Below are 23801 nucleotides of genomic sequence, written 5' to 3'. Positions count from 1 at the left end.
AATACTGTAAAACTGATATGGAAGGTGCTGTGTATCTGCTCCACAAAGCTTAAATTGCAGACATGCATATCAGGAGCAGTAAAGAATTATAAGTCTGCAGTAATTTGATGTCATGATTAGATTCAATTAACCAGAAGTGATCTTGGCAAATAAGGAGGAGGTAATTTAATGCTGTTTTTATAGGACTTTACCATAACTTTTTACTTCCTCTAACCTTAATATAAGTTATGCTTAAATCTAGTAAATTAGCATCAATTAACAAAGTTAAAAATAGAGTTGATAAGCACCATTACTGAGACACTTTAAAATTACTCTTTGTAAGGATTATCTTAATGAATAGCTGTAATCATGTTAAGCAGTATGAGAAGCATGTGCTGTTATGCATATTTTTAGATAACAAACACAATTATTTGAACTGGCTTTTAAGATTTATATGATACAGAAAAGTGTAAGTCATTCCAGACTGTGGGTCTTGCAAAGTCATGGTAGCCACACAAACCAGTTTTGAAACTAGGAAAATTAACATGTCAGGTTATTTTCCAGTAAAAATACAAAAACCTTTCTTGTGTATTTTTCAAATTCAGGATATTTTTCTGTATTACATAACCTACCATCATAGTCTACATAAAGCAATTTGTCTGTTAGAAGTAGCAAAGACTAATCTGTAATTTCTGTGGTTTTCTATGTTTTGAGAGGGAGGCATCAAGGAGGGTAGGTATCTTTATTACATAAACAAATATTTCATTTCCAAAGCATGTTACTTATGTCATGTAGCTATGGTAAGATACTTCAATTTTCTATAAACTGAGTTTATGAGCCAAGGTTTAAATATTAATGGCCAAGGATATTTTTTTCTGTAATTTCTTCACGAAAAGGGCACAGATGGTGCTTTTTCACGTGTCAACAGAATTCTTCCTTCTTAGTGTTTTCAAGTAACCTCATACTAAGTTACCAGACCAGGAGACATATGAAAAACTTGGTAAGTGCAGTAAGTTAGAGTGAAAACGTCAATCAAAAGCTTTATTCCAAACCTACTAGTTTGTTTTCTATTTCAACATTAAGGATCATTTTTTCTGAGTATGTTTTGAACCTAAACCGAGTTCTGATCTTGTATTCCTAGAGCTAAGGTTTAGAGCACTGAATTTTCATATATCTTAAAACTTAACTCCAACGGTCATATTAAAAGAACACAAGAGATTTCATCGCTTCTGTTGAGAATCGTTGAAATGAGGAATCTAGAAATCTGACCCAGGACCCCTTGAGTCTTTAAAACTCTCCCTTCGTGGTAGAATTTGGTTGTGGAGATGTTTGCGGGATCCTTTTGCCAGAGATGGTGTTGCTGGTCTGTGATGATCCCTGCATTGTTGCAGCAGAAATTTTCTTTGACTATTTGGGGTGTGTTTCTGTTTTTTGAGATGTTTTAGGAAATGTTCCAATCACGCTTCCTCACAAATATTGTGGAAGGGATGCACATTGATGAAGATTACTCAAATAGTGGGGTACCTCACAAGAACTTGGTATGTATGGCTATCTTAAAAAAAAAAACAAAAACAAACAAACAAAAAAAAAACTAATAAACTAACTTCCTATTTACTAACTAACTTACTATTTTCCTTTTATTTTCACTTCTACAGGATGCAGCTCCATTGACTACAGAGAACTCCATTGACTGAGAAGTAGAAACCTGCATATTTCCAAAGCCTGGAGGGAAAGAAGAGGTTTGATACAAACTACCCTGGTAGCATGAACTATTGCTTTTCCAGTTATTACTGTCTCATATGTAGACATGACTCTAGAAGCTTGATTTCCAGGCTACAAGTCCTTTTATGAACACGCTCTGATCACTCACACAATGGAAATATATTTATTTTTCTATAGAGCTTAATATTGGCTCAAAGAAAAAAAAAAAACAGTTTAATCTTAACATAAAGATTTTGAGCAATCTTAAATCTTGAATGATTCTGTCACGTTCCTTGATGGGATGCCTTTGCAGTGACTTACCTCTCCAAGGTACTTGTTTATTTTTTATTTTAGTTTAGACCTATTGGATCTTGTTCTATTTTGTAATTAGTTCAGTAATCCATCTTCCCTTGTAGAAATCTTTACAGACTCCAATCAACCACTTGTTAGTTTTTATTCAACAACATAAATAAAATACATTGTAAATCCCTTGCAAGATACATTATACATAGATAATTCTTAAAGATGTGGTTTGTCAAAACTGCTATTTGCTGTATATGCCTGTTATCGCATATTTTTATAGAACATGGCTGTAGTTCAATATTTAAGTATATAAAAAGGTATAAAATATATAAACAGAAACAAAGGGAAGAAGCTGAAAGGATACAGAGATTGTAATAATTCTTTATGCTGTGCGCTGGAATGTAAAAAAAAATAATAATAATAATCTGTGCACACGTCTTGTTGACATCTGCCATCACCTCTGTGCTGTAGCATGTCAGAAAGTGAAAATATCCAAGCTGTCATTCTGTAAATGAATGGTAAAATTACGGGTGTGGCGTTAATTTGACTATAGAAGTGATTCAAGAAGTAGTATTTGACAGTACTTCTGGAATAGCTCTTGAAACAACTGCAGAGTCAACCTCAGAAACAGTTTGAGAACCATTTCTGGAATTTACTCTAGGCAAACTTCCTGGGTTGGCATCAGAAGTTAGCTGGGAAACATTTCCAGAAGCGGCTCTAGAAGTGATTCTAGCAAGAAGGTTGAGAGTTGAGTCTGGCAGATATTGTAGCAGTGTTTTTGAATCAGTGGGGGATCCAGGCATGGTTCTTTAGCTGAATCCAGAAATGAGCCTGCAGTTGGCTGTGGGATTTATTCTGGAATCGGTTCTATTGGTACAGTTCTAGAGCCACTTCCAGAATTATTTCTAATCACTTCTGCTGAAAAGTTGTTTATTGTGCATAGATACAAATGGTTTGTGTTTGTGTTACAGAACACTGATAGAAGTATTTTTCTTGCTGCTGCTGCTAGAAGTCTGTAGGTTGCAAGACAGTTTCAGGAGCAGTGCATCCTAATATGTGTGTTAATGTCACTTTCTGACTCAAAAACGGATTTCTATCCTATCCTTGATAGTGACAACCAACAAGATGAACTTTGTTCAAGTTTTTCACCCCAAGAATGACAATGAGCCTCTTCAAGTTTAATCAGACTGGTGCATTTATCAATGTCTTGGATTAAACCATTCCTAATGCAGGTAAATATTTGAAGTTTCAATTAAAAGAGTACTTTATTAAAAAAAAAAATAGCTAAAATACAATACGTAGAATAGAATGCAATACATAACATAAGCCTCTTCAGCTCTAGAATCATAAAATCATAACCAGAGATCATTTTCACTTCCATTTCCAGAAAGTGTTTTCTCTTTTCTAGCCTTACAAAACAGGTGTTAAGCTAACATTATGCCCTGTATGTTTAAGAGCATTCAAAGCAGTGTTTTGCTTCATCTCCACAAGCTAATTGCCTATGACTTTTGATGTTTAGAGATGGAACATTCATTGCAACCTTCCGTTCAATGAGCCTGTTCTGGTTCATGTGAAAATCAACATCCTTTTTTGTGTTGCTGCCTGACAGGATGCTACAATACTATTAGCATTTGCAAAGGGTTTACTCCGTCTAATAGTGCAACCCCCAGATCACAGGCTGCTCAGTTTGTGTTTCTCTATTATATGAAAGACACAAAGAAGCTGAAGGCTGGCAAAGGCCTGTCAAATCTTGTAATGTAGCAAGCGACCCCAGAGCTTCATTCTGCTTTATATCATCCCTTGTTCCCCATCCCACCCTTTCCCTTGAATGGGCTCTGAGGTAGGTAAATGAATTCAGCGGTATGGTAGGCGGATGATTCCTTTCTGACCTCATTCCTGTACCATTTGTTTCCAGGCTTGTTGGAGGGAAGGGGACATATCGGAACCTTTTGTTTCAAATAATTTTCTTGCAGGTTGGGGAGTTAATGCAGACCTTGTCTGAACTCACCCGAGCGGAAAGTGTTCTGGGTATGTGTCCTGACATGCTTGGTCCCTTGGAATTGCCACATTAAAGGAGAAAACAGTGAATTGGAATTCTTCAGTATTTGGCATTGCTTAAACACCTGGACACCTTTTTTTTTTCTTTTTTTTTTTTTCTTTTTCCCAATGCATGTGTTTATATCCTGTTTTATGCCTTGAAACTTCTGTCTTAAGATCACACAAGAAGAAAAGAACAAGCTTTGAACAGCCCAGTGTTAACTTGTTTGAGTCGGGAAGAAGATGAGGCTGAGATACAAGCTGAGTAAAGCATACACTAGACAGTGGTTTGCAACGGGGCATTTCAGACCAGTGTCTGAAATTGGCAAGGTAGTTCTTAGGTTTGAACAGTCATGTTGGTTTGTTTAGGGATTGTGTGTTTCATGGTAAGGAAAGCAATGGTTTCCCACGTAGTAGGATTGAATTTGAGAAGCAGTGAATCTTCTAATGCCAGATTTGCCAGCACTGTGCATCCTTAAAGATACTTTTGTGGAAGGAAGAATAAAGGAAAGTCACCACCAAGAAAACATGAGGTGGGAATATCGTCATAGCTGTCCTGCATAGTTGGGAGTTTGCCCTCTGCACAGGCATTACTTATGATGTTTGGAAGGTCTTTTTTGCCTCTGAAGTAACAGATTATGAAGATGTTAAGTATAACACAGAAATGTTAACACCCTTAAGTCTTAAGTGTATGTAGTAGTAAGTTTACAGTATCTGAAGTGTGAAATCATGATTAAACCACAATAGGAAACTATTAACATTATTTTACACTCAGTATTCTTGGAAGTATTTTGCTGAAGAGAAATGTTCTGGATAATTTCAACTGCCACAGCAGCATATATCTGTGGGAGGAAAATGGGAGATGCACAACCACCTCCATCTATCTAGTCTTGTAGAAATGTTTTGAGAGACCTGCTTATGATCTGAGCTCATCGCTTTATATTGCACATATGCTTTACAGAAAGCTCCTACAAGCCAAATGAGACACTGGAACAAATCTGCTAGAACTTCAGCTAGTCTAGTCTTGCAGTTGATATGAAAAATACAGACATAAAGGGAATGAAAAAGGATGGTCGTATTCCAGGTAAGGGTGTTGCCTTAAAACCATAGATGTATTAATGATTTTATGTTGATGTTCTGTAGCTTGAGTGTACAGACAGAAGGGATGTTTATCATGTTGATTCCTGTGCATATTAACAGATGTTCTGCATCGTCCTGTAGAACTTCATGATAATGACATTTTATGATACAAATAGTGTTACTCTTGAAATCAAAATTCCACATCCTGCACAGATTCAGGGCATTCCCTAAACAAACTCTTTGTTCATGCTTCATTTGTGACTCCTCTGTGACATGTTTATGTATCTCAGGTGGGAGAGGAGCTTATCTAACAGTTGTAATCTCAAACCCACCTAACCTGAAAGTTATTTGCATGTGCAAATTATCTTTGTAGTTTAGGACTAATTACAGACTAATTATATCAGCCAAATAGGATAGCATCCCTGCCCCCTCCCCCCAATTGCTAAAGGAGTTTGTACTTTCACAGGGCTCCAGTGCTGATGGTACATAGTTTTATGCAAGTCCTTGTCTACTTTCTCACTAGCAAGGCCAGCATGAATATTGGCTGTATAAAGCCCTTAAAATCAAAAAATGATCTTCCACCAGTAACAAGGAAGGCCATCACTTCTGTTCTTATCATGTAATACCTCTGCTCTAACCAGTGGAAAAAAAGTCTGATTTTTGTCTTGACTTTTATATGGCAGCTCTGATCAACTGGATCTTTTTTGCAAGGAAGCTTTTTTAAGCTATTAGATGTTTGTTTCACTTGCTGCCACTGGATACTATTTCCCTAAGGAAAATAAGAGCATCCCATTTAAAAAAAAAAAAAAAAAAAACTTTTTAACCTCCTGTCAGTTTATGCATGGTCCACCATTCAGCTGGAGAAGATAGCATTTCCCATTTCAGTAAAAGAAAATAATTTTCCATTGCCCGTTGCCTGAAAATTAGAATTCAACAAGGCTTATGGAAGTGCAGCTAGCAATAGGTTGGTTATCTTATGAAAGTTTATCTCAGTACACTGCTTTGTTACAGGTTTTTACTCATCCTGTTTGCTTTTCCTGCCTGCACAACTTTCTTCTCATCTGTCCTATTGGCATGTAAATTACTCCCACACCAGGTGACATCCTCTGCCCTGCGATGTGTTGAAGGTCAGATTAGATTTTCACAGTAGAGCCACCTGGCTTGAAAAACGTATACAGTGTAATTCATGCTACTGCTCACATCCCTTTTTTGTTTAGTTTCTGGTATCTTGGTTTTAGCTACAAGTGTGTAGCACATTCTTTGTGAATATACCTATACCTCAATTTATATGCTATGTATGCAATGAAAAGAAACATGCTACATCAGAAATTCTAACTTTCTGCCTGGTCAGGCAGAACAGAACATAACCCAGAACAGAATTTATATAACTGTATAATCCAGTCTGAAAGACAAATGCTATTAATAAAGAGTAGCAGAGAAGAAGCATTGGGGACGGGTTGGTGGCAAGAGGCTGTTTTCATGTGGAAACAAGGGAATGTTATACCACTTGCTGAAGCCTAAAACAACTCCCAGATCCTCACTGAAACTGAGCTTTGTGATGAAAAGACTTGTAGCCTGTTGGGCCAAGAGATGGGGATTATAAGAATATTCATGACTCCTGAGAATCAGCAGGTGAGACCTAATGCACACATTTGCCCCTTACCCCTTCCCCAGTTCAGCCTTTTGGTAAACAGTACATAAAGGCTGGGTTCCCAGAGTGGCTGAACTAAGTTCCTGATTTTTTTTTTTTATTTTATTTTTTAAATGAAGAATAGAGGAAAAGGGAGGCAGGGGGGTGAAGAAGATTGCAGTGGTTTTGCCACTTGTCCCGAGCAGAAGCACGGACTCTCCCTTTCATTTGTAAAGAGTAACTGTGTGGCCAAACCAGAAGTCTTGTGACATTACTTAAGAAAGCAGAATGGTATCTTAGCATCCAAGGCCTCATTTAAAACATAAAGAAAAGCCTGCCTTAGAGCTTGGATAAGCTGGAGAGGAATCTCTGTGACATATGTGCATTGTCTTAGGAAAGCATGGGATGAAGCCAACTGGTGGGACACAGCCTTAATACACTAGGGATTTGTCATGCCTGTTTTAGGGTATTTACTAGCCAGTAACACCCAGCATGTAGAGTCCAGGCAGTGACAGTATGTGATGCAGCACACTGCTACAGGAGAGTGAGTGGCAGGGGATACTGTATGGGGCACTGATTCCTTGGGCAAGGTGGGCAAAGTATTCTTACTGCATCTCCCAAGTGAAACACAAATACGCTGTCAATAGTAGTTCTCACAAATTAAGACTTCGCAAAATTGTCTCACTCATTCCCTGTGGTGTGGGCTAAGAGGGATTCTCATGGATGCTGATGTTGTCCTAATTCTGACAGACTTCACCTGCAGGCACGAAGTAGCACGCTCAGTGTAGCAGGGGGAGGGATGGCTGTCAGCTCTTTAGATGAAGCCTGGGTGTTGTCAGCTCTCTGAGGCCTGAATCAGTGCTTGCACTGAACAGAGAAGAACATGCTTCATTTTGTTTTAATTCTCTGTTGTTTCCTGTCTTTTCTTTGCAAAACTGGGTCTGTACTGTTTACTCTGTCCTGTGATCTAGCACAACCCCATTCTAGTAACTTTTCATTCTCCTACCCATGGATTGCAGCAGCAGGTAAGTGACAAAGTGATATGACAGCGGGAGGTGTCCTGATGAATGCAAGGGAGGGACATTTAGGCTGCTTTCAGTCTAGGACCTGTGGCACTTAGGAAGGACTGGGCACAGCTGGAGTACTAATCCTGCATATATCTGCCTCTGGAGTAAAGCAAGTGCAAGCATTTTCCAGGTTCTTTAGGTTTCCTGGAAGGGACACTCAGGTGAAGCCTTTTGGCTGTACTGAGACACAGATGACTGAACAAAAGTTTGTTTTGGTACAAATCTACCACTGTGCCAACATCTGATGTAGCCTGAAGCTTTCAGAACATGTCAATGAAGCTGCATTAAGGTGAAGGGAACGTTTTTGTAAGGTTTTCAGCCTTTCTGGGAAGGCTTCTTTACAGTGTTTAAATCCCCCTTGAAATTTCAGTCTGCAAGAGCAATAGTGCCTGCCTCTGATAAAATTGTTGTTAAATTTAGTTTGGAAGTGTCTAAGCCTTGGATCCTTGTTTGTTGTATCCTAGTGACAACATCAGAACAAGATTTCAACAGTGTTGATGTTAATCTGAATATAACTCAATAGCACTGGCTTTTGTGGTTGGATTTGAGTCTTCAGCAGTTGAAACTGAATTGCTGCCTGCTCAATATAGTTTTTCTAGTAACTGATGCATCTAGGTCAACAAATTGACAGGCATTGCTCATTTTACTGCTTGGCAAATATTGAACTAAAGTCTTCAGCACTGTAACACTGTTGACAATTGCAGGATAATGGCATTGTCCTCTTTTGTTACCGTGAAGTGCATCTTTGCATCTGATTCTGGCACATAGCACACTCTGTAAACAACAAGGGATGTTGTGATCTGGAGTCGCAAGTGTTTGCTCTGACAATATAAACTTAGTGCCTGCTCTCTGAAACCAAACAGTCTGTGTCTGCCATGGTTACTTCAAAGTTGTAATGAAACAAGCCACTCTCTTCCTGAAAACATTGGAGGGCAGTGGCCAAGCTGTTGTTGAAGTTTTCTGTTTGGAATGCTCTCCTTACCGCACTCCTTTATTACATTGCAGGTCTACGTTGAGGAGTCCAGACTAAGCTACAAGAACCTGAAAGTGGAGAAAAATACTTGTCAGGAAAAAAAAAAAAAAGAAGAAAAAAACAATAGTACTGACTTAGTACTTAACGTTGGTCTATCTGGTAAGGAAATGCTTTGTTGCAAGCCCACTATCTGTTCTTTCTTTTCCATAATAGCATATTAGAGGAAATGCAGCTGACATGAGGTTCCATCACACGCATCCTGTTACCTGAGCAGAGCACTGTTTCTTGCCTCCTCCTTATCTTCTCAAAAATTAAACTTTAGCCCTGCTTCTGTGAAGGTCCGGGGTCATTTTAGTCCCAGCCTCTGTAGTTTCATTTCATGGTCTCTCCCTTCTGCTTCACTAGCATCTCTGGCTCGCTTGTTTGCTAACATGAGTCATCACTCTGGATCAGACTAGAATAATTCAGCTGCATGCAATTCAGTGGTAGCATGCCCCAGGAGAATGGAGTCATTAACAGATTTTCTTCCGTGCTACCTTTCCGTGCTATATTGTTCTCTATAGCTTTATTATTTATTTCATGTTTAGGTCCAGGGTGAGGATTTGAAGCAGAACTACCTTTCTTTTGCTTCACATCTCCACTTTCACCCACAGTTTTTATTTTGTATGTGAACTGTGTGGAATCTGTTCATGCAATGGTTTGCAAGCTAAAATGGCAGAGAACCCTAATCAGAATGAATCTGTTTGGAAAGTGTCTACTGTACATCTGCTGTTAAGATATTACATATGAAAAGTTAACCCAAACTCTGTTAGGAGGTGAATCTACAAAGAAAGGGAGCCTTTGTGGATGATGGATCCTGCTATTCTCAACAGATGTCCACCATCTTGCAAGATTGGTCCCCTCCACAGATACATTCAAAAATTAATCCACAGCTTTTTATAACCCTAGCGGCAATACAGATACGTTGGCCTGTGCTGCTTACTGCCTTTTGGGATTTAATTAATGGTGTTTCCTTTTTCTTCTGTGTCTCAGAAAAAAAAAAAAGAAAAAAAAGAAAAAAAAAAAAAGAAAAAAAAACAGCTCTGCCTTTGAGGTTAGTGCAGTCACAAACTAAAAAGAAGCCTAAGGTCAAAGAACAAGGAAGAGGCCAGCATGCTGTTCCCAGCCAGGTGCTGAGATGGGACAAGTTGTATGATCTACTGTCTGCATTTTGCTAGACTTGTCTCTGGTTGTCTTTGGTTATTCACAGAGCTGGGGGCTATGGGAGATGGGATTGTAATTGTGTTTCCAGCAAAAAGGAGAGACAAAGCTCCACGCTTCAGGAAAATGCCACCGTAATTCTTCTTATATTAGTTCAGAGAGGCTCGTTGATCATGGGGCTGGAAGCTTTTGTGACTGATGTCAAGTGACTGCTTTTGGGGATGATTCACTTATTGTCTATAAGGCTCTTTTTACCATAAAGCAGCTGCTGAAGCCTCTATTTCCCCTAAACAAAACTGTTTTGAACTTCCAGGGGAAAACAAGGCTTTCACTGTGCCTGCCTTGACTGAAATCACAGCCAGGAGGGAGAAGTAAGACCAGTTTTCTTGCTTTTGCAAAAGCAAACTTATTTTTTTCCCATCAGTAGCTGTGAAATGCACAAAGGAAGTGAGCAGCTACCAGCCCTATGAGAGAAAAGAGCCTGTCCATTTTGTAAAGCCGCAGTATTTTTGTGTCCACCTGCAAATGTGGACAGCAGAAGTGGCTGCTGCTCTGGCTGAGCCTACCAAAGTTGTGTACAGGAGAAGCTTATTTCCCAGCAGGTATACAGTTCAGGTGTTGTTGTTTTTTTTCATATTTAAGGCTGATATTACCCATTTTTTACAGAAAGCTCAACTCCTGCAATTTTTGCTTTTCAGTGACATGTATCCCCATACACTGTTCACTAGAGAATGGGGCTTGCAACTAACTTAAAGATAAGGAAACAATTCCCAGAAAGATTCGGCTGGAGCTTCAGGTGAAACCCTGGGCCCTTCAGGTGAAGGGAATGGCAGGGAAAAGGACAGGCTGTCATTTGAGTAGGGGACAGTAGTGAATTATTGTGAGCAAGGGAATGGAAGCTTCCTAACGAGCAAGTTGGATTCTTGGTGAGGCAGCATCTTCCAGCTTCCCTGCTGAGGAGCTCAGCAGGCCAAGCAGCCTGGCATCAGCCCACCACCCTGTTTGGGCTTCGGATTAGGACTTTCTGCGCGGTGACCAACTACCATTCCTGTACAGATGGGGTCAGCTGAGTGTTGTTATAAAACAAAGTGGAGAACACTTTATATTGCCATTTAAAACATTTTATTCACTTAAAAGGTTTGGTGTGTGGCCTCCTCAGGCACTGCATATATGTATATTACAACCTGGGCCTATCCATACTGAATAATATCAGTTCATTATCTCTGGTCCTTCAAAAGCTGTTGGCTTCAAATTTATTCCTCAGAATAATCCAGTTGATTTTTAGAATGAGAAATAGTTATAAAACCCTGAACAAAACCTTTTATCTGTCAAAAATGTTAATTCATGGACTTCCAAAATATATGGTAGAAAGGTTTTTCCAGAATTCGTGAGGTTCCTTGAGTGTGATAATTTTATGATAAATGTTAATATGAAAATTTGTTTCTGCTTTAAGGAAATACTGACTATTTCCTTACAAAGGCTTCTGTATGACCTGAACTAAGTATTTCCTGGAGTGTACCAATACCTGATCCTAGGCATCACCAGAAACACTGCTCAAATACAGCAAAGCAAAACCACAGCTTCTTTCCAGTGACTAGGGAGAAACACATTTGCAAGGAACTGTCTTGGGCAGGCAGGCCTGCAGAGAGAGAGAATAAGCATGGCATGCCACACTGAACACTTTGAGCTGTTCCGGACCCCAACAAAGCCCTGGGAGAATCTATTGAGTTTTAATTGTATAAACCCACGTGTCTGATGAGAAATACAAGGGTGGCTTTTTTTACTTATTAGAATTGTAAAATCAGTGCTTTGGTATGGCCTTTTGCTCTGGAAATGTCTCCTTGTGGCAGTATGCTGTGTCTGAAATCCACTTGCTCTGAGCCCTTCTTGAAATAGCCTTCCTGTATGTAAGGCTTAATTTAGGGTAAAGAGACAAAAGGATTCCCTTGGAATCACATCGCATCATATTAGGTGCTAGAGGACTGAGGGGATGTGCTAAGACTTCTGTCAAAAATCTTTTGGGAGAACTATGCCATGAATTCCCACTTGCTTGTAGAATTCCTTTTCAGTGATTTTGCCAGTATTCAGGTTTTCAGGTCCCCCAGAAAGTCATTCCCATTAGTTACGCATTGCTCAGCTATCACTGTGACTCTACAATGCTGTGCAGTTTGCTTGCAATTACTGTAACGAACAATCAAGGCAAGATGAACTCAGAGAAGACCATCTAGACAAACACCCACACACAACACTTTTTTTTTTAAGGTGACAATAAAGAGGAAAGGGTTGGCCAGCCAGCCATATAACTTTTCAAGCAAACGTTTTCAAGATAGAAAACATTGATTACATTTGTAATAACCTGAAAACATATCTGATAGGTCTAAGATACATCTGAGGTGATGTGTTTGTTTGGTCTACAGGGGAGAGATCCTGAGGTATAACGCATGCTGATGGTCATCTTGGTTTGTCCTGTCAGCGCTGATCTTGGGTTTTCACGGTTGCTTGGGATGGCGTGGGTACGGGTCCTCTAATTTACATTAAGTTTTTCCTGCTGTTTTTTTCCACTGACACTGGAAGTGAAAGGAGTTCAGCAGTCTTTGGCATGAAGTACTTGAGTTAATACCAGATTTTGTGCTTTTTCTTGTTTAAGTGTTGGTTTTTACAAGGCCAATTTCTAGTGTAACATACATACTTCAGAAATAAAAGTATTTTACATCTTAGATTTCTTCTTTATTTTCTTATAATGGATTGTCTTGGGCAATTTAGAGACATCAGGGAACAAATAAAATTCTGTTTCCTGCTTATATGCAGTTTATTACAAGTATTCCTACTGCTCGATATTTATAGGTGGTAAAGACCAGAATGTGCCACTGTGATCATTTGCACCAAGCTTCCAGCTTCTGTCTGGGGTAAGAGACCTGCAAGAAAGAATCATTGAGGACTGATTTAACAACTCTCCGTGATGGATCTTGTCAACAGGTAAGTTTGTTAAGCTTATTACTGTCATTGATAAATGTTACCACCCTGCTTTGGCCAGATTTGTTCTGTAGCTTCCAGCACTGAGATCTCATTCTGCCTTTTATGTGCTGAATTAGAATATGTCTTGAATTGGATGTGTTTCCCCAGAGCGTTAATTATGACTGAATGTTGAACTTAGAGGCTAGTAATTCTGTTCCCTCTCTGCATAAGCAAAGTTATTGAAGCTAGCTTTCTAAATAGACTCTCCCAGCTTCAGCTTTTTATCTGTTGTGGACATATCCAGCCAGCTGCCATCCTTTGTGGAATTGACCATGCAGTGGGGGCCTTCTCAGTGTCTGATGAGATCTTTGGTGCAGTCAAAATAAAAATCTTTGCTCAGAGCTAATGATTCCCCAGAGCACCACCCTGGTCATCTGAGGGGGACTGGCAGGTGCACCCCTTTCATCCTTGATGTTTTTTTTCAACCAAACTTGCGGGGTCTGGCAGAACTTGAAATCACTTTACTTTTCATTTGGCATTAGCACAGTTGAAGCAAGAAAGTTTATGTCTGGAAACGGTTGAGGTCTGAAAGTAGAAAATATTAAGTCCAGGCAAGGAGAGCCTTTAAACGAGAAGGAATTTCATGGAAATAAAAACAGTCTAGTCTGTTAAGTTCCTCTCATGGACTTTTATGAGGACAATTATTAATACTGTTGAAAATTACACTCATGAAACGTGTTAATGGGAGCTGAGCTGGCTTCTGCCAGAACAACTGCACCCTTTACAGCTCATTTGGAGGCAGAAATATTCAACAAAGTAGCCTACAGGGCGCAAAGGTTCGCGTGGTGCAGGCTTAGACTAACTTAACATATGCCCTCTGTAGCCTTGGTATTGTCCAAAGCCTAATGCTCATAATAAAAGAGAGAAAAATTGGACCCCAAGTGGCAAGGATTGTAAGCCCCAGGAATTCTCCTAATCAGAGATATTCAGCTATTTTTAGTTTATAATGTTTAGTCAAATAGCAACAATGATTTTTCTTCTTTTTTCTAACTCAGCTGCACGGTGTGTTGGAGGGGGTCTTGCTGGCCTGTGACCTTGCCTTTATCTGTCGGTCTGTCACCACTGGTCTTCAAAGTGCAGCTTAAAGGATCTGAGGCTTCTGTGTGGCCTTGATGTGATCTGCTTTCCTGGTAGTTTTTTCATTAGCGGGTGCTTTTTTAAGCTTGCTGGAGTTTTCTTGGCTTGCACTGTGGGATGCTGCTGGCTCTGGGGCTCTCCTGACCCCACAACCATGCTTAATAACTCTGTACGGGCTGTATTTGTAAGCTTTGTGTGCGTGGTGGATGCTGCTTCTGCATGGTGGATACAGCTTCCTGCCCCATTGAACCGGCTTTCTTTTCTCATCTTGCCTCCAATATATCCATCAAAGACTCTTCAAAAGAGCAATTATTTTTTGAAGTACAGTTGGTTAGATACAATGACTGAGCAACACGGCTATCCATTTGGCTTCCAGTGCTTACTCACCTGATAATGGTACTGCCCTTCCTTCCTGTTGCTGCTGTTTCAGTCGTACATTTCTCTTCCTCTAAATCTTAAGAGAGAGAACACATCTAACAAAAGAGCAGTCATGCTGCATCAGTCCAGTGGTCCGGCTAGCCCAGCATCCTGTCTCAAACAGTTGCCAGCAGTAGAGTGAAAAACAGGACAAACGTACACACTGCTCCAGTGTAGTCTGCCAGCTACATGTGGCTTGTGAGCTTCTTATGCCAGAGTTGCTGTCTATGTATTAGTATAACATAATGAAGTTTTCGTCTATAGATTGTCCAGAGCCTTTTTCCAGCAGAAGTAACTTTCCTGGTGTCTTTAACAAAGAACAAAAACTTGGTTTTGGTTGCATGATCCCTGCAATTGAGTGGCTTTTCATGGACACCTGGAAGCAATTGTTGGCATAGCTAAAAAAAAATCTGTCTCAGTCAACAAGATAAAGTTGTTCACTTATGTATGCAAGTCTAGGGCAACATAGTTAGGTGCCCCTGTGCAAAATGGCTGGAGTGTTTAAAAAGAAAAATCCTATCAAAACTGTGGCTAGGTCTGGGAGATGCTGACCTTTCACTGATAGGGCAGGTAGGACCAGTTAGTTCTTCCCAGTTAGAAGCTAACTGCACCACTCCTACAGTGTGTTCTTGCAAAGAGACCTTCCCACTCTGATTTTGCTGTAGCACAAAGATAGACAGACAGACAGTGTGTTTTGTCCATCAGTAACTGTGGGACAGCAGAGACTGATCGGCTGGTGTTCCTGCTCAGCAGGTTCCCCAGGAAATAGGTTTCCGTTTCTTTACGTAAGACTTCATTAAGTCTGAGCCAGTTGAGGAGCCCGTGGAGCACTTCTGGAGCAGTTCAGACAGGTTACTGTGCATTGGTGTGAGGAGACAGCCCCTAGCTATGAAAGAATATGCTGGGCCCCCCTTTATGGCAGACCTAACCACCTACACATCAGAGCTCTTCTTCCTCAGTTCCAGCAGAAGGGCAGGGCAAGTGCTAACTGTAAATCCACGAGGTGAGAAGGACACCTCCAAAATATTTTGTTTGCTTTAGGGAGGTTTGTGTAAGGGGTAGGCCAGAGCAATTACCAGCATGCAACAAGGTGCCTGCTATGTTCATGGCAGTGTGTTTCTTTACTACGTGTCAATACAGACGTAGAGCTATTTTTCAGAGTTTGCCAATGACTATAATTGAAAAGGCATGAATTGCCCTCAAGAGATTCCCTGTTGCTCTGCATTATTATCTGCTGGATGGCAGCTCTATAGGCCATGTATCATTTTTTTCAAATAACCAGTTAATTACTAAATAAAACAACCCAGCTTTCAAGCTGATTAGCCTAGATTAATGACCAGCAGCATGTTTCACTCTCCTCCACAATTTATCATGGAAAAGAACTATGTCTTTAATGATTTAGGTACCTGGTCTATTGAGGCTTGCACCAATCTGTGCAGCCTCCAATTTGATTTAATTGCTCTTCTTAGTTTGTGACCTGGAAAAAACCAAGTGACAGCTCCCATTAGTGAAGCCCAGCTTGCAACTTGCTTGCACTGTTACAAAGGCTCACTGGGTGTCTTTCTATGCTGACTTCATTAAGAAGATATATAGAGGTCAAGTGTCACTTTGGCACAGAACGAGTACCGTGCCGTTTATCAGCTGAAACAGGTTGAATCAACCTGTGTATTTTATTTAAGTTAATATTCATTCTTTTTTTTTTTCCCTCTTATAGTCTTTAAAAGATGTTTTCAGAAGTTTCTTATTTTCTTTAAACTAAGATTGAATTTACAGACTGGCCTTAAAGGATTTAATTGCAGTTCATTTATTGTTATTTTGGCATGAAAACTTTGGCATTGCACTCCTCTACAGTTATTCAATAAAAGATCCTTTGTTATGAGGACCTATTCAGAGCCCTTGAGTTTGCTTCCTAATTAATATTAGACTTCCTCACAGTTGTGCTCTGGAGTACAAATGCTCACTTCCCAAGGATGTTGCTGCAAAGGCACATTGAATGTGTCTTTAAGTGCATCCTGAATTACCGACTTATTATTGGGTAAATCCCTGAAGTCTTCACTTAGCCAGAATTCCCATTTAAGACAATGGGCCTATGGGAGTTGTCTCATCATTAACTGAACTCCAGCAGTTGTCTGGCACTCAGTGAACTAAGTCATGGTCACTGCCCCTGCGAGTTTACCATCTACGCTGGAGACAAAGACTAAACAAGGCTGAGAAGATAATGAGGCAGCGTGAGCTGGAACTGGGCTCCTGCACCCAGTATCACACTTCGTTCTCTAGGTGTTTATGACGGGAGAGGGCGACCACTGGAACAACGCCGGTCACTGTAGTGGTATTAAAGGCAGATTTTGGCATGCGCTGTTGCTGACTGGCTCTTTCATTGTGCTTTTCAGCTGAGGCCAAGACAGACAAGGTCCATGCTAGGTTGCCTCCTCCTAGGGGGATCTGTGGCCCTCCTGGCATGGGAGCTGCTGGAAAGGGTTGCTTTACACTGTCTTGTTCTGGGCTTTTCCTTCTGAGGGGAAAGTACTGTCAGTCACTCACTAAGGTGTTAAATCTCTGAGGTTATACTTGCCTGGTGACAAGGCCAAAGCATGCCCATCACAGATGCTTGGATAAATGTCTGTGTGGTACCCGGCACTCCGTAGCCGCTGTCCCCTCCCAACTCCCTGAGACGGGCTCTCCAAGTCACCAAGCAGGTTACCTGGGCAAAACTCTCTTGTGAGCAATAGACATAGTCACCATGTCAGTAATGTTGGGTCAAGTGGCAGGAGCACATCCTGCCCACGTCAAGGCTGACTCTGTGGTGCTGGTGACTCATGGGGGCCAGGAGGAGAAGCCTGGAGAAGTAAGGGGCACTGCCAGGCTGGTGAGGGAGAAGGTTTGGAGAGAACAGGAGCTGTGGTTTGCACCTAAGGAAAGGCAAGGTGGGAAGTGGTCACTGCTTTCACAGGTATGTTGTTAGCTTGCTGTGGGGTGTAGGCAGGCTTACAAGCTGCCACATAGCCCAACTCCCCTTCTTATTTTTGGCTATCAAAAGCATAACAAGCCTAGGAGGGGATGGCTGTACCTGCCTAACGTACATTCATAGGGAGCTCAGTCAGATCTGTGATTTGTTTCTTCCATGCCACAGGCAAGCATTATTGGTAATCCTTTTTGCGAGGAGTCGGCTCTTGGGGAAATGTGGATGGGATTGATCAGCACTGGTATAAGAATCATTAGCAATGCCTTGGGACCTATGCTGTGTACCATAAAGATTCCTGCCAAACCTACTAGAAGGCCCTAAAGGTTTACAGCCCCCTTCAGCTACCCTCCACATAAGCCTTATTACTGCTCTGTCCCCCTTAGTGCTGTCCTTCATTAACACTTGAGCTTTCACACTGTCATTGCTGGAGGGGGAACTCATCCCTACACAGAAATCCCTTGCAAAGAAACGCAGGTATAGTCCTTGCCACTACTCTGAGTGGGTACTACGAAGAACGGAGGAAAACCAGGGCCTGTGTACAGTAACTCCCTGCAAGACAGCCTTGGTGCTGTTTTTGTGCCATTGATAGGTGCACATGTATGCCTCCCCACCCTGTGGCTGCATGACCCTGAGTGTAAAACTTAACATAACTGAGCAATTGAAAGTCACTTATTTATTTGCCCAGCATGTACATGAAATATGGAGAAAATCTGGTCAAGTTTCCTCGTTTTTCACCACTGTTTATTTCTGCTGATGGAAACCAAAATGTCCCCAAGGTGTGACCCAGTGCAGAAAAGTGTAGGCCTGTTCCCACAGCCAGCTCTTGCCCTCAGGGTGTTGGTGCAGGAACCTCCTCAGCAGTTTCCCGTCCCTAGGGCTGTGCACTAGGACAGGGACCTGTGGGAGGGATACCTTCAGCAGTTGCAGAGCACAACTGCTTGTGGCTGTGCCTGATGTGGGTCTTTGTCTTCATCTTGCAACAGCTTCACCCCTGACCTCTTCCCTCACCGTCTCCTCCTGCTGCTCAGAGCTATTTGGCCGCTGTATGAATCCAGCTGTGAGTGAATGCGCGCAGGTGTAAAGCCCGTTCCTAATCCCCTGGCTGTGCACCCAGGTTCCTTTGGTACGCTTTGAACACGTGCCTCAGATCTTCGTTTCAGTGGGTAAGACTGCTTCTCATCTGTGCAAGCTGATGTCTTATATATGCTTTTTGGGTTTTCCTAAAGCAGCCTGAAGTCTCCTAATCCTCCCTTTCTGCCTCATATCCCTTGCTGGCTGCGCTTCTGAGCCCTGGTGCCCAATGATGGCTCATTTCTGTCTCTAAAGAAGGGGGGGTTGCTTTGGGAGTGAAGCAGCTGCTGCCAGCTGGCAGAAGGGATGTGTGACAGAGCCAGAATGGGTCCCAGCTGCTGGTGTGGGCAGCATTTGGGTGAGGACTGACACAGGGGGTGCACCAGGGCACAAAGTTAGCCAGAGCCACCTTTGTGGCCTGCAAGCAACCATCAGTGCTGAGCAGGGCAAACCTCTCAAGGAGGAAAGAGGAGAAGGGGAGGTTTCTCCTGTTTCAAACCCTCTCCTGTTACTAATGAGGACAGGTCATGGCCATGGGAATAAGGCACTAGGCATTGATTCATTGAGCTTTTTCTTGTAATGCTGTAGATCTTCATTAATGTTCCCAGTTGTGCTTTCTGCTGCTCCCAGTGGGGCCACTTAATGACGTAAAGAGCTTAATAAGGAGAAGCTGTGGTCACAGCTGAGGGGAAGGGTCTGCCTTACTGCTGCCAAGGGTTGTGCTGTTTATCACACGCAGCATCAGCCTCTAAATATTTCTTACCATTGGGACTGAGGGAATCACTTTGCAGAGGTTATCCAGTAAATCTGGCAGGGCAGAAACAGAGACCAAGGTCTTAGGACCATACTGATCTGTAAGAGTATCTGGCAGGTTTCCGGATGGGGCTGCTTGCTGTTACAAACTGTAGCTGTGCATTGTCTGTGGATAAAACGTCTTAGGAGGCATGCAGCAGTTTTCTCCTGTTGTTTTTTTTGTTGTTGTTGTTGTTGTTTGTTTGTTTGTTTGTTCCATTCTCTTTCCTTGGTGATCCCAGAGCTCCAGGCAAGGAGCTTGCTGCTGAGCCCAGTGCCATGGAGCTAGGGGAGCCTGGAGCCCTGGGCAGGGCAGGGGAGTGAGCAGAGGGAGGAATCCTGTGTGTCTGTGAGAGTAAGTGGCCCCAGAGAGGGACACATGGGGACCTGAGCCTGGGAGAATGAGCAGGCATGCAGACATAGGCACGAAGGGACAGCAGGAGTGTTGGCAGTCCCTTAAATGACAGGTATAAAGGGGGGGTGACACCAGAACCTGAGTGGGACCGTGGTGTGTGTGGGTGACTGGTATATCTTTGGCTTGACCTACAGAAATTTTGGAGGCTTTGGCCACGCTCTTTGGATCTGTGAATGAGCTGTTATTCCCAGAAGGATGGCTGTGCATGTGACTGCCCTGCGGTCACTGCTTTGAAAACTCTTCTTTGTGCAAATCCATGAGGGAGGAAGAGCTGTGTTTGTAGCCATGCCGAGTCATTTGCTTGACCCCTGGTGGAAAAGCATCTTTACTTTCCAGCTGGACAGGCAGAGCAGCCCCAGGCATGTTAGGATAGTTCCAGACCTGGAGGTCTTTACTTCAGTAGGAGAAAGTCATTGTGCAGAAGGAAAAAGGAGAAAGTCACAGCTCAGATGCACACTTCAGGGTCTTCCCTCTAGGCGTCCACCCAAACACCCCTCTAGCAGGGCTTGTTGAGCCTTCCCCATCATTCAGGATGCTTTTGCTAGCTAGGGCACTGGTGTGCCGGTGGACAAATGTGCAGTCAGGGTGGCTGCAGGGTTCTGAGGGCTCTGGCATGTTAAACATGGATAAAAGCTGAGCTTGGAGCTGGGTGTGAATTGATGCTCAGCAGTTACTGCAGAGCAGGTGTTAATAGAAGGTCATCTGAGGCTTCTCTGCAGCATAATTATGGGGCTATTTCAAGCTTTCTGCTTTGGTTTTAATGCAGATCAATGCTGTAAATTGTCAAGAATCATGAAGTGAAAGCGTCTCTGTGGCGGCTGGACCAACTGCCTTCTAGAAATGCTTCATGCATACTAAATTTAGAAGTTCAGCACCTGAGGCTCCAATTTCCAAGTGTTTGGAATGCATTCCAGCATCGAAAGCATTACCAGATGCTAAAGGTTGGGTCATGACACTGGCATAAAAAGCATCCTCCTCCCTGTTTAACCCCTCTGTGGTCCAGGCTCAGCACAGAGAGCAGCACCCAGCCAAACATCTGTGCTGCCCCATGACTTTGAGGACTCTCTGAATAACCCTGCACTGCAGAGTGGAAAAGATTGCCGTCTTTCTCCCAGCTGAAGATTTTCAGGGAAGAAGAGGGACTGCTGATGTCGGATGTGTAGGGCCTCTGTGGTTCCCTGCTGGTCCCTGTACACAACACGAGGGCAGGCAGCTCAGCCTTTGGGAGCTCAGCTGATGAGCTGAGATTTGGCAGCAGTCAGCAAGTCAGCTGGACTTAATTCTCACAGCAGGGTTATAAATGGGGGTTCTGGTTTCTTGCACTACATGCTTCTAAGTTATTGCAGTTCCTAGAGTGATAGCTGTCATGTCTCTTCTCATCTCCATTTCTTTGTTCACAGCCTGCCTGTGTCTGAGTAATATACCCAGGAACATCCTTCTATTTCCTTCTGAGTGCCCAGGTGTCTGCAGAAATTCCTTCTGCTGCTCCCTATGTACATGGTTATGAATTTTGTCTTACAGTTCTTGTAACCATCCGGTTCTCATGACTTCTGTCTCGTCATAGTCCCTTTCCTTTTTGACAGTACTCCCAGATTTTTTTTTCCCTGCCAGATTTCCTTAGGACCGCCCTCCATACTAAGGTTGCCAGTGACAACACTGAAGAAATCTTGTCCAAATTTTAGCAATGAGGTGCTCCATTAATTCCCTATTACTGCTCAGCATTGTTCTCCTTCCCCTGCACTCACTTGCAACCAACTCCTTCTATTCATACCTGCCTACAGCTCTTACACCAGTCTCCAGCTCAAGCAAAAACACTTCCCATTTGCTGTGGTGCCAAGCTCCCATAGCATATGCAGAGAAAATCTAACACTCACATGACCATAGGTGACACGTAGCATCAACTGGTTTGGGTAAATTAATCCATTCATACATGTATCTCTGATTATACTTTCCTTATGTGAGGATGGCCGTGTAGGGTTAGAGCAGGAGTCTGGAGGCCCAGTGCCCTCTCTGCTGCAGATGTCTAGGGCAGAGCAAGAGAACAAGTGCATGTGACTCTCCTTTTGTGGGCTCTTACACCTTTTGACTGATCTGTTTTCATACCCAGGAGTTTCCTTAGATTGCCGTCTCAGGAGATCAGATCTCTCTTCTGAGTACTTGCCTTGGCATCCAGAGTGCCCTTTGGGGAAGGGTTTCACAGGGCAGGTTCCACTGCTGGCTGAACGACCACTTCTTTGCTTTCTATCTTTGGGGCATATCTAGATTCTCATTAGTTTCTACCCACACACACAGTTCAGCCCTCTTGATTTAAAAAGTTAACAAATATTAAATACTTACTTTTGTATCCTCTACACTGTGTAGCTCTCATTGCAGTGAATCCCACTTTTCTCCTGCAGTTCTTGCTCTCCAACAGCTTTCTTTGCTACTCCTGCCTTTCTTTTCCCCAAAACTTAAAGGCACTTTATTTAATTTCAAGAACTTTTTTTTTTTGAGGAAAAAGGGGTGACTTGATTCAATGAAAACCAGACCTCCTATCTATGCTTTTTCTCCTGTTTTCAGGTGCAACATCCAGGTGTCCTCTGTGCCCTCGGATTTGCTGTGAGTGTAACAGCACCAGGAAAGTTCTCCCTGCCTTTAAGTTTTCTGCAGCAAACTGGTGATTTACTGGGTTGACAATCGTGCGTGTTGTAGTGCTGCATGTCGCAGCTCTGCTGCATCCCCTTTGCACCAAGCATCCTCCCATCACCCTCCTTCCTCTCACATTGCTGCTCTGTTGTTGCTTAAATGGTTTTATTGCAAGGAACAAAAGTAAGTCGAAAGGGAATTGTTTTTAAAATCAGGCCTGCTCCCTAGACTTTGCAGGGCTCTGAAAACAGGGTTTCCCTTTTCTGGGGCAACCGTAAATTTTCTGTGGTGATGTTGCTATAGCAATGGTGTCCGATCCCTCTCTGTTAATATTGCCCTTTTGGAAGGGCCCTGAATAGGCGCTGAGGTAGGTAAATGTATGCGGTGACACCGAGCGGGTGATTCTATTCTGACAAATTCCTGCACCGTTTGTTTCCAGGCTTGTCTGAGGGCTGGGACGCAGTGTTGGGCTTTTTGTCCCACGTGCTGCCCTCGCGGGGACGGAGTTAATGGAAGCCTTGTTCAGAGCCACTGGGGCAGAAATTTTTTTGCTGAAGGAGACAAAAGCAGAACAGGCCACCTCAGAGGTTGCTTTGGGAAGGCTGTCTCTTGGGGGCTCTCAAAGGAAATGGGAGATAACGCACAGCCCAGGGGACTCATCCAGTATTTTCAGGCGCCTTCCTCTCCGCCCCACCACCTTGTTCTTGCACATCTGCCTCCTACAGCATCTTTTCTAGGGTGGCAGGGAGGGGGGATCTCCAGAAGGCATTAGAGTTCATTTTTCACAGCCTGACAAGAGAATAATCACCAGCATTGTGCGACGCAACCCGGAGATGGTGTCAGGGCAGGATGGCTGCAATGGGGCTAGCAACAGAAAACAAGGACAGAAAAGGGCACATCAGGCCAGTGGCCAACTGTGGGGCTGTGCAGGGCTGGTCCCAGCACAGTGAGGCTGTTGCTGTTGATTTTCAGCTGTGGTTGTACCAACAAGTACAACTGGGACTCGAGCATGGACTTAACAAGCAGCATCTAGGCTGACAGCACCCAAAGCTGCGTGTCGCTGGCTTTCTGGGGTTTTATTTGAGGCTCTGAATATTTGTGTATTTCCTGGATACTCGTGTCTTCTCGGGAATGCTGAAGCTCCTGTTGTCACTGGTTAATGACAGACCCATCAGCTGCATTTGTGGAAATACATTCTTGGGGGCCAGGTAACACTGCACACCATGAAGGGTCTGAGTTGCCCACCAAAGGTACCCTATGATCACGTCATGCAGAGGCAGGATCCCCACTGAGCTCCTTCTAACCAAGCCCATGCTCTTGAGATTTCAAGGCTCAGCTTCTTCTTATAACCCTTGGATCTGGGAACGTGACAACAGCAAGGTGTATTAGGGCAGCTGAATAATCCCATGAGGGTAGAGGCAGGTTGCTCTCATGTGGAAGACCTCCAAGACAGAGAT

At 42.7% G+C, this 23801-nt stretch overlaps 1 long non-coding RNA gene across 4 annotated transcripts; it reads left to right on the top strand.

The window, feature by feature from the left end:
• Positions 1–722: 722 nt before the first annotated feature.
• Positions 723–14110, top strand: LOC118171785. 4 transcript variants are annotated; one of them, XR_004753392.1, is made up of 4 exons: positions 723–1718; positions 3095–8929; positions 12815–12946; positions 13981–14110. It is a non-coding gene; the product is annotated as an uncharacterized LOC118171785 (long non-coding RNA). The 4 variants fall into 4 exon arrangements; XR_004753390.1 differs by having other exon boundaries at positions 723–3215; positions 4982–8929; XR_004753391.1 differs by having other exon boundaries at positions 723–7755; positions 8803–8929.
• The last annotated feature ends 9691 nt before the right edge of the window (positions 14111–23801 follow it).

The sequence above is a fragment of the Oxyura jamaicensis genome, chromosome 9 (genome assembly GCF_011077185.1).
Source record: "Oxyura jamaicensis isolate SHBP4307 breed ruddy duck chromosome 9, BPBGC_Ojam_1.0, whole genome shotgun sequence".
In the NCBI taxonomy this organism is placed as follows: Eukaryota; Metazoa; Chordata; class Aves; order Anseriformes; family Anatidae; genus Oxyura; species Oxyura jamaicensis.
This window is presented reverse-complemented; position numbering and strand designations above follow the sequence as displayed.